The sequence below is a fragment of the Eurosta solidaginis genome, chromosome 2, assembly GCF_040869045.1.
Source record: "Eurosta solidaginis isolate ZX-2024a chromosome 2, ASM4086904v1, whole genome shotgun sequence".
Classification (NCBI taxonomy): Eukaryota; Metazoa; Arthropoda; class Insecta; order Diptera; family Tephritidae; genus Eurosta; species Eurosta solidaginis.
The window spans coordinates 121,852,038-121,864,092 of record NC_090320.1 but is presented as its reverse complement, the minus strand read 5'-3'; the positions used below and the strand labels follow the sequence as shown (position 1 = coordinate 121,864,092).

The 12,055-nt window shown below is 41.6% G+C and overlaps 1 pseudogene; it reads left to right on the top strand.

Moving 5' to 3' along the window:
• The first annotated feature begins 5,150 nt into the window (after window positions 1-5,150).
• Window positions 5,151-7,370, top strand: LOC137241633 (tyrosine-protein kinase Btk-like; annotated as a pseudogene).
• Window positions 7,371-12,055: the final 4,685 nt, after the last annotated feature.

The following is a 12,055-nucleotide window of genomic DNA, read 5'->3' as shown; positions in this document are numbered from 1 at the left end:
AAAACGTGATGAAAGTGGAAGATATACAGTTTCGCTACCACTCAGGCAGGATAATCCTGAGAAGATTGCATTAGGACCGTCCCTAAAGCGCGCATGTTCACAATTCTTCAGAAATGAGGGGCGATTACTGAAAAACCAAGAGTTAGGGAAAGAGTATGTTCGGGTGTTATCCGAATACGAAACGATTGGACATATGAGAAAAATCAAGAATAATGTACCATCCGACGATTCGGATAATTATTTCCTGCCCCACCACGCCGTTGTAAAAGCGGAATATACCACTACCAAGGTGCGCGTCGTCTTCAACGCGTCAAGTCCGACGGCGAATGGCATTAGTCTAAACGACATACTCCACCCAGGCCCAGTACTACAAGTAGACTTGCCCATTTTAATTCTACGTTGGAGACTTTACGGCTTTGTCTTTCATAGCGACATAGAAAAGATGTATAGGCAAATTTGGGTGACCGATAAACACGCCAAATTTCAAAGAATTGTCCATCGAACATCCCCCAACGAACCCATCAGTCTTTACGAACTAATTACTGTCACATTTGGTGTAAACTGCGCCCCCTACCTCGCGATACGGTCACTTCTACAATTGGCTGATGATGTAGAAAATACCCACCCAATAGCATCGGGTATATTACGCGAAAGTATGTATGTCGACGACGTTTTATCTGGCGGACATACAATAGCGTCAACTATCAGAGCAAGAAACGAGATTCGCGAAGCATTACACTCAGCTGGCTTTCCATTGCGCAAGTGGACATCAAATTGTGAGGAAATCCTTCAGGACATCCCCAAAACGGATCTGCTCAGCGAGGACTTCCTAGCGTTTGAAGAGGCTAGCTCGGTGAAGGCACTCGGAATACGATGGAACGCGCACTCAGACATGTTTTACTTTACAGCAGGAGCTTTAGAGAATGGCGAGAACATCACCAAACGCGCAATCCTATCCGCTATAGCCAAACTTTTAGACCCTTTAGGCTGGCTTGCACCAATGGTTATGGTGGCAAAAATACTAATGAGGAATATCTGGTTAGAGGGCACCGGGTGGGACGAACCAGTCTCCCCAACTACCTTAGAACCGTGGGAAAATTTCACCCAACACTATAGCGAAATAGATAACAATAGGATACCGCGGTGGGTAAATTTTTCACCGGAGGACGACATAGAAATCCGCGGCTTCTGTGACGCTTCCGAGAAGGCATATGCGGCAGCGGTATACATGCGCGTGAAAAGAGACGATCAGGTTTTCATACACTTACTTTTAGCAAAAACCAGAGTAGCTCCAGTGAAAACCATCTCGCTACCACGTTTAGAACTCTACGGCGCCGTGCTGCTTGCAGAACCATGAAATCGATATTCCGAAAAATTCATAATGGGCCAGCAAAAGTTCACCTCTGGACGGATTCAACCATCGTACTCGCATGGATAAGAAAGCCGCCCTGTTCCTGGTCAACCTTCGTCGCACACCGAATCACTAAGGCCATCGATATGGTCGGTAGCAAGGACTGGCTTCACGTGGACTCGGAATCTAATCCAGCGGATCTAGGAAGCAGAGGACTACTTGCATCAGAGTTGGTCAACAATTCGTTGTGGTGGCAGGGACCTTCTTGGTTGCAAGAACACAATTCCCACTGGCCAGCACAAGAGACCGAATACAAAACGTCCGTTGAGGAGAAGAGGGCACAATCATAAGCCACGACAAGGGTAGATCATATAGATATTCTTGACCGATTTTCAGATTTACCACGAGCGTCGAAAGTCCTGTCTTATGTTAGGAGATTCTATAAAAGAACGCATCCTAAAACTAAAGCCGTGTTCCAAGAAAAGTCGTGCATAATCTCAGCCGATGAGATTAAGGCAACGACTTAGGCATTAATACGAGTCTGCCAGAAACAATTTTACGGTACAGAATATTTAAAATTAAAAAATAGGGAACCTATTGATCGGAAGAGTGAAATCCTGTCACTCAACCCATACATCGACAAAGATGATATTATCAGAACAGGAGGGCGTCTAGGGGCTTCAAAAGACATGTCATACAATGAGCGGCATCCGATCATCTTGCCTTACAATTGCAGGCTGTCTCGCCTTGCAGTCATGATGATTCATCATGATTCCCTTCATGGCGAGAACCAGCTCATGCTCCGCCTTATTCGAACCCAGTATTGGATTCCGAATGTCAAGACAATGATCAGAGCCATCATCCACAATTGCAAAACCTGCATAATTCACAGGAAGCAGGCGCAGTCCCAACTTATGGGTACCCTTCCCTGCGAACGTACTACCTTTACCCGCGCGTTCACCAATACCGGGGTAGATTTCGCGGGGTCTTTCAACATCAAAAGCTGCCGCGGTAGGGGATGTCGACTGTCCAAAGGCTACGTATGCCTATTTGTCTGTTTAGCCACTAAGGCCATCCACTTAGAAGCCACTAGTGACCTTAGTACCCCATGCTTTCTCGCAGCCTTTTCGCGTTTTATCGCGAGAAAGGATGTCCGAAAAACATATACTCCGACAATGGTACTAACTTTGTCGGAGCGTCAAGATCTTTACGATCCGAATTTAAAGCCTTCCTGACAGAAAGCTGAGACAAAACAGTCTCAAAGTACAGCCATTAAGCATTAAGCTGGCATTTAATTCCCGCCGCTGCTCCACATATGGGCGGCTTGAGGGAGGCGGGAGTGAAGAGCTTCAAAAGCCACTTCAAAAAGATCGCATCTCCCCACAAGTACACCATGGAGGAATTCCACACACTTTTGTGCAGGATTGAGGCTTGCCTCAACTCGCTCCCGCTCAGTCCAGGGTCAAATGACCCAACGGATCTGGAACCACTAACCACAGGACATTTCCTAACCGGTAGCCACCTGCTGGCTCGACCAGAACCAGATGCCAGAGCTCTACCTCGATGATCAATCGGTGGCAGAAACTCAAAGCCCTCCATCACACTTTCTGCAAACGATGGAAGGTGGAATATCTATCCGAACTTCAAAAACGGGTAAAGTGGAAACATCCCAAAGAAAATATAAAAGTGGGAGAACTCGCTGTCCTCAAAGAGGACAACTTATCTCCCAACGAGTGGACGCTAGGTAGAGTCGTCAGCGTACACCACGGCGAAGATAACCGAGTTCGCGTAGTCGACCTCATAACAGAGAAGGGTCAAGTCAGACGACCTTTGGTCAAACTGATCCTTCTTCCAACGGAGGAGATGGATTGCGAGAAGGCCAATAGCTCCTCATAACAATCCCTCCGTTCCTCTCCCTCACTCCCTTCCGAACTCCACCTTCCTATCGAGATCCAAAACAAACCCAAATTCACTCGCTTATCCAGAGCGAGGACACCAGAAAATATCCCACAATCGACTCGCTCCCCGAACGAGGACACCATACCACTCACTCGTTATCCCATAACGAGAATACCAGAACAGCCCTAACGCAGATCCGCTATCTGCCACAGAACATAAAGGCCTTCGGCCTATTTTATTTACAATTTTCAAAAAGCAACCCCAATTCACTCGTTATCCCATAACGAGGACAACAGAAACGCCTACCGCAGAAGGGCGAACAAATCTGCCACAGAAACAGCTGCACTCGTTGGCACCCAACGAGGCCCATCGCAAGCCTACCGCTGATGAGAAAACTCATCTGCCCCAGATATTAGCAGTGGTTTATAATTTTAGAAATCCGAATTAAGCCAGTCCGAATATTTAAGAAAAGCACCTGACTATTCCAAACTTCGAATGAAAACCCCCAAAACTTTCAAATAATTTTTAAAATTCTAAGCATTCAGATTAATAGCGCATTAATTTTGCGTGCAAGGAAATGCATGCATGCATAAATGCTATCCGACTACATGCAGCGTCGAAACATTGTTTTTTGTATAAATTTAAGACAAAGCTTAACATTTCTGTCAAAGTCAAGGGAGGAATATGAAGTTCTAAGGCAATAAGCCATTTTCTTTTAGTTTTGTTTTTGCCAGTTCCTTGCAACTGCTGAGGGTCGTACCACCCCAAAAACCGCCCTATATTAGAGTTAGATTAAGGAACGCTGCATCTCGAAATGCGTTCCATTAGTTTTTCTTACGACAAAATGCATTGCACTCATGCTCATATTGGGAGGTTTGGCAACAAATTTGAGATAGTGCGTTTTTGAATAAAATTCTAACATACGCCACTCTTCAAACAATTTCGGACAGAATGACCAAACCAACATTACTTTATCAATTCACGAAATATTTAGTAGAAAAATGAATTATTTCCCCAAAACCTTTGGCTTTTACAAATTTAATATCACCACTAATATACTACCTGGTCATTCGGCCCATTAAATTTTTAACTACCAAAGATACTTGTATACTACCATTTCACTGAAGGGGATTGAATTATTCCCCGTTTCCCTACTTCGTACAAGAAACACGTCCAGATTGCTCATCGAAGAACAAACCTCTAGTAATGGAATTAAACTCACCCTCTCTTTGTTCATTGACTGATAGCTGCGTTTCGTGAATGGATGTGTAACTCGTTACAGTGCACCACCAGATAAATTGGGTACTTCCGGATCCAGTCATCAAATTTCATCGGTTTCGTAACGTCCGCAAGGAATTGTGGAGGCATATAAGCGTCACGTGGTTTACCGGGAAGCTAATGACACCTAATTTTATTGAAAAGGAAATATGAAGTTTCCATCGCACATCTTCATTTATGTAAATACGTTTATATCATCCATGAAAGCTCAAACCACATATAAAACGTTTTTCCCTACGGAGGGATTGGTTGGAGCTTTCATCGGCGATATTTTAGACTACAATTGTACTACCAATGAGCTCCTGTTAATGAAGTTGGTTGAGAAACTACGATGCAGAAAAGGAAATTCGGTAGTAAGCTGAGTCTTAATATTTTGTTGATAACAGAATCTTGATGATATCAAGCAATTTCTTTCGTTGATGTTAAAGGGCATTTTCAGCTGGACTAATGAAGTAAATGTCCACATGTCATGTGTGCACATTACCACAAGTCATTGCAGCCCGTCGCTTCATTCAAAATCATAACCGATGAAAATCAGGCTGCATAAAAACGTAAGGTGCTACACTCGAGTAACAATCACTCCTCAACCTCCTCTTTGCCAAAACAACTGCTGTTGGCGGACATGCAGTGTTCCAACCATAGCAGTATTCGTTCCTCAACTTCAACTGTATGCAGTAGCAAATCATTTCAAAGCAGAATGGATAAAGTATCGGAGAGATTATATGATGTTGTTAAAAGTGGATCGATGGTGAAGCGCGCGCAAAATAAGAAACGATTTACACCAGTCAATTAGAAACAACGGTGGTTTGAACTTACGAAAAAGTCATTATCCTATTTTGATATGGAAAATGTTGAGCGGCGTCGGGAGCGTGGTCGGGTACCAGTGAAGGGCGTTCGCATAGTCGAAACTGCTGTTGTTAGCGGCGAGGGTGGAGATCCTTTTGCGCCGAGTGGTTTTCCATTTCAAGTTAGTTACTGTGAGTCTTCCAACAATGATCAACAACACCAGTCTGGACGTTCTGTGCCACAGTATATTTTATATTTATAAGAAAGTACTGAGAAAGAGCGCAATGATTGGATGCGTACCATAAGACAAGTTTGTGAAGAAACAAACACACCCAAGTCATATCGTTATCATCCTGGTCTTTGGACTGGTACACGTTGGTCCTGCTGTAAAGGCATTAGTCGTGCAACGTTCGGTTGTCAGGCAGCAACGCATTGGCTAGAAGCAAATAATAATCCGAGCACGGGAAGCTCTCCTGCGCAGAATTCAACTCGTAGCATTAGTCCGAATAACTCCACCTCAACAAGCCAATTCAATCTGCATCATAAAAGTTCGGGAAGTTTGGGCAGCTCAACGCCCACAACTGCACCCATACAACCTTCCGTTACCACATTTAAGCAATCACCAAATATTTTAAACAGCGGCACAACTTTGTTGGAGACCACAATGCCGGGTGGTATTCCAACGCCGGGTACTCCAAATTCTAAAGTTAAGGACAATTCCCATTTTGTCAAAGTTGTGGTGGCGCTGTATCCATTCAAAGCCATCGAAGGTGGAGATTTGTCACTTGAAAAAAATGCGGAATACGAAGTGATCGATGATTCTCAAGAGCATTGGTGGAAGGTGAAAGATGCTTTGGGAAATGTTGGTTACATTCCTAGCAACTATGTCAAGCCCAAAGCATTACTGGGTCTAGATCGTTATGAGTGGTATGTTGGTGATCTGTCACGACAACGCGCTGAATCACTATTAAAACAAGGCGACAAGGAGGGCTGTTTTGTAGTGCGAAATCCTCAACAAAATGTCTTTACACACTGTCCTTACATACCAAAGTTCCGCAATCACAAGTCAAACATTATCGTATTAAACAAAATGCGAGAGGAGAATATTATTTGAGTGAGAAACCTTGCTGCGAAACGATACCCGATCTAATAAATTATCACCGGCATAACTCAGGCGGCTTAGCGTGTCGTTTGAAATCATCGCCTTGTGATAGACCATTGCCACCAACAGCAGGATTGTCGCATGATAAATGGGAAATCCATCCAATGGAGCTGATGTTAATGGAAGAGCTCGGTTCGGGACAATTTGGTGTAGTACGACGTGGTAAATGGCGTGGCTCTATTGATACTGCTGTTAAAATGATGAAAGAGGGTACCATGTCCGAGGATGACTTCATTGAGGAAGCCAAAGTGATGACCAAATTGCAACATCCCAATTTAGTGCAATTATATGGCGTCTGCGCTAAACATCGCCCGATATATATTGTCACCGAATATATGAACCATGGCTCGCTATTAAACTATTTGCGACGCCACGAGACGCCATTTATTGAAAATATGGGCTTATTATTGGATATGTGCATACAGGTCAGCAATTGTATGGCTTACTTGGAACGCCACAACTACATCCATCGTGATTTTGGCTGCACGAAATTGCCTTGTCGGCTCAGAAAATGTAGTAAAAGTGACCGATTTCGGTTTGGCGCGCTACGTTTTGGACGATAAATATACAAGTTCAGGCGGCACCAAGTTTCCTATTAGATGGGCACCTCCTGAAGTTTTAAACTACACACGATTCTCTTCCAAAAGTGATGTTTGGGCATATGGAGTATTAATGTGGGAAGTATTCACCTGTGGTAAAATGCCGTATGGTCGCCTCAAGAATACCGAAGTTGTGGAACGTGTTCAACGAGGTATTATATTAGAGAAACCAAAGTCATGCACAAAGGAAATTTACGACGTGATGAAGAAATGCTGGTCTCACGACCCAGAAGAGCGTCCCTCATTCCGCGTACTCAAACAACTCGCACTCGCCGCTCAAACATTAACCGATTAAATTTCGAACAAAGTTTTTCTTCAAGCTGGTGGCATTCAGTGACTGCTCAATAAGTACTGAGTTAATTTCTAAATGAATATCTGCAAAGAAAAAGAAAAAAAAAATCCATTAGTAAATGCATAAATGGGCATCGCAAAAAAGGTGAAAACTGACGGCACGGCCGACGCCGCAGTTGGAGCACCCCTTTTGCGATGCCGGTATACCTAAAATAAGAACGAAATCTGACACAAAACCGTCTCCTGGACCTATACAACCAGCCACCTAGAAATAAAAGAAAGTTAATTAATAACATGAAATAAAAGAAATAATTAGAAATATTTATCATTAAGAAAATTAATTCAAGAATTTACCATACTTACCGCTGTCACCATTCTCCAACCACGCGTAAAAATGAAAAGAATGAAGCAATCTACAGTTTGCTTCAATTCTGTGGAATTTACGTTATATACATAGGTATGTATCAATGTTCGCGAGTATTTTTTCGTTCTTGCCTTTGCCGCTGGTATGCTTATACCAGTGCGCGGACATTAAGTAATGAAAATGTTGGTAGTGTAGATTTTTCCAATGTGCCAAAAATACTGCCATAAAACCACCGACATGTTATCTTCCTTTCAGCTTTATTTTGTGCACGCAAACCGATGAAAGTAGCGCAATCATACACTTATTTTGCGAATATGCATATATTATATGTATTAAGGTCTGTAAATTCCTTTAAAGCAAACTACTTTATTATTAATTAAATTATCTTGTTTGGTTGATTTTCCGACAGGGTGGATAAATGATGTATATTGGAACGATTTTCCGTCATCCCTTGTCAAATTTGGTTTTGAGACAAACCGGTTTCGGCGTTGTGCCATCATCAGTGTCGATTTTCGTTCTGATCTGTTTTTGTCATTTGTCCTGTATTTATAGTTCGTAGGTATATGAGCAGGTATTGTCAAATTGATGCCTGTGTATATTTGGTTATGTGTATGTGTTCAGAACCGAGGGTGGTTTACTAATCGATTTGTGTGGCTGACTGGGGTAGGTAGAAATCTGTGATTTTAGTCGTTTGACCTTCTTTGTCGGTTTTTTGTTTTGGTGTGTTAATTGTTTTGTGTTTATTTGTTGTTGTGCGTTTGTCTGTTGTACCTGTGTGATTAAGTTGTTTCCTGTAAACAAGTTTTAAAGGCTCGAATATTGTGTCAGAAATGGTGTTTATCTGTTCGTTTATTATTCTACCGTCGAATGTTTTCTGTTTGTAGATTTCCACGTTTTAGAGTACGTTGAGACGTCGGCCCTTTTCTTGTATGTGAAGAACCCTAACTGTTTTATTGATGTTTGCTGGGAAACATTCATTCTCGAACATGTGATTCGCGAAGTTAGACTCGGGTATAATGTTTGGATTCCGTATTTTTTTGTTGTAATCTCTAATATGTTCTCTGAACCTCGTTCTTATTTGCCGTCCTGTTTGTCCTATGTAACTATGCTGGCATCCGCAGGTAAGCTTGTATACGCCGTGGCTGCTAAACGGATACTCTGAGTTAATGTCAGTTCTTAGTTTTCGCCCTAGATTGTTCAATGTTTTGAATGCTGTGTTAATGTTGTATTTTTTTTATTATCTATCCATTTAAGATTGGCAGAACAACTACCTACGACTGTATTAATGGAATGCTTCGACCGCATTAAGACAGAGGTCGATCAGGAACTACAACAAAAATACAGGTTGCTGAACCGAAAATTGGACAAGCTGGCAGGACGACGAGAGGGTAACCAAAACCAAAACACTCACCAGCTTCATGACAAGTTCGTTAACCTCACAACAGTGGCCATTACCAAGGAAGAGGCACAACTTCTCGAAAAGGGCCTGAAGCACAATATCATGGACCAGAATACAGTAAGAAAAACGGAGCAAGCGATTGTTGATGCGGAGATCGCAATATCATTGATACCACAGGAAGAACAGGAGCACGCAAGACACATATGCAGGGAAATCATAAGAAAGGAGGTGAAAGCACAGGAAGGACAAAAACCGAATACAGAGGAGAAAACAATAACGAATCTACGGCATAAACTAAGGAAAAACAATATTGTCACTACGAAAGCGGACAAAGGAAACACCACTGTGCTAATCGAAAAAGACCAATATATATCCAAAACCGAGGATCTCATAGAGGAAATGAAATGTCGTAGAATGAGAGAGGATCCCACAGATGAATACTAAAAACAAATCAAAGTTGCTATAAAAAATGCAACAAATATAGTAGATTCTAACATGGCACATAGATTGGTCCAAATGAACCCTTCGGCTCCTCCACTGGTTGCGCTACCACAAATCCACAAGCCGGACACGCCAATGAGGCCCTTCAATAATTTTAAATCGGCACCATGTTACAAACTGTCCAAATATTTAAAAACGATATTGATAGACACTCTGGAGCTAAGGAACGAATATGCAATAGCTAACACAACAGAACTAATAGAGAGACTCGAGACCGTAGAGCTAGAAAGAAACAGCAAATTGGTATCTTTTGACATAAAAGATCTATACCCATCTATACCACTATCGGAGACTTTGGACATAGTTAGCTCAATAATAGTTCATAACACAAAAAACAAAGTGAAAAGTATGCAAATCACAAATACGTTAAGAACCACTTTACGTCAAAACTATTTTAAATTCAACAATAAAATATATAGACAAACAAACGGTCTTGAAATGGGAAGCCCCACATCAGCAATTCTTATGGAAGTGTTCATGCAAAATCTGGAAGAAAAGTACATACAGGAGCTGAAGTCCAAATTAGGCGTGTCATTTTATGCTAGATACGTGGATGACATAATGTGCGTTTTAACTACTAATAACGAAGAGCTCGTACTGGAGTACCTCAACAAACAGCACGGCAATATAAAATTTACAATGGAAACCGAAAAAGATGGAGGAATCAACTATCTAGACCTCACGATAAATATTGATAAGGAAGCCAAAAGATTTAACTATGACATATATAGAAAGTCAACGGCCACCGACACAATAATACACAATACCTCAAATCACCCTCAACATCATAAAAATGCAGCATTAAGGCACTTGCTACATAGACTTGGAAGAACACCTCTTACACAAGAGGCATATAAGAGAAAACTTGAGGTCATATATAATATCGCTGCAAACAACGGATATAAAAAAGCACTAGTAGATAAGCTCAGAAGGACAAATGGAGAACCAAAAAGAAATAATGAAAAAGAAAATAATAGCTGGACGACTATGACATATACTGGAAAAGCAACATATAAATTGGCAAATTTCTTTAAAAAATACAACATTAACACAGCATTCAAAACATTGAACAATCTAGGGCGAAAACTAAGAACTAACATTAACTCAGAGGATCCGTTTAGCAGCCACGGCGTATACAAGCTTACCTGCGGATGCAAGCATAGTTACATAGGACAAACAGGACGGCAAATAAGAACGAGGTTCAGAGAACATATTAGAGATTACAACAAAAAAATACGGAATCCAAACATTATACCCGAGTCTAACTTCGCGAATCACATGTTCGAGAATGAATGTTCCCCAGCAAACATCAATAAAACAGTTAGGGTTATTCACATACAAGAAAAGGGCCGACGTCTCAACGTACTCGAAAACATGGAAATCTACAAACAGAAAACATTCGACGGTAGAATAATAAACGAACAGATAAACACCATTTCTGACACAATATTCGAGCCTTTAAAACTTGTTTACAGGAAACAACTTAATCACACAGGTACAACAGACAAGCGCACAACAACAAATAAACACAAAACAATTAACACACCAAAACAAAAAACCGACAAAGAAGGTCAAACGACTAAAATCACAGATTTCTACCTACCCCAGTCAGCCACACAAATCGATTTGTAAACCACCCTCGGTTCTGAACACATACACATAACTAAATATACACAGGCATCAATTTGACAATACCTGCTCATATACCTACGAACTATAAATACAGGACAAATGACAAAAACAGATCAGAACGAAAATCGACACTGATGATGGCACAACGCCGAAACCGGTTTGTCTCAAAACCAAATTTGACAAGGGATGACGGAAAATCGTTCCAATATACATCATTTATCCACCCTGTCGGAAAATCAACCAAACAAGATAAGTCAGTTATTGCTTGTCAGGCTTTTAACTTGAACGCGAACGGACTACTAACAATTTACAAGCGACGCCTACTGAAAATATATAAAGCAAAGGCGAGCATTTGGTTCAACAAACAATGCCTGGAATTGAATGTTACTCCGAAACTCGCAAAAATAACATTAAAGGCAAATACCAAATCTAGAAGGAAAACAGAAAAGCGGAAAAGGATTTTTTAAAATATGAGTTGGAAAGCTTATACCCGAAGAAGGATGAGATAAATGCCGAGTTATTATCTATCCATTTAAGATTGGCAGAACAACTACCTACGACTGTATTAATAGAATGCTTCGACCGCATTAAGACAGAGGTCGATCAGGAACTACAACAAAAATACAGGTCGCTGAACCGAAAATTGGACAAGCTGGCAGGACGACGAGAGGGTAACCAAAACCAAAACACTCACCAGTTTCATGACAAGTTCGTTAACCTCACAACAGTGGCCATTACCAAGGAAGAGGCACAACTTCTCGAAAAGGGCCTGAAGCACAATATCATGGACCAG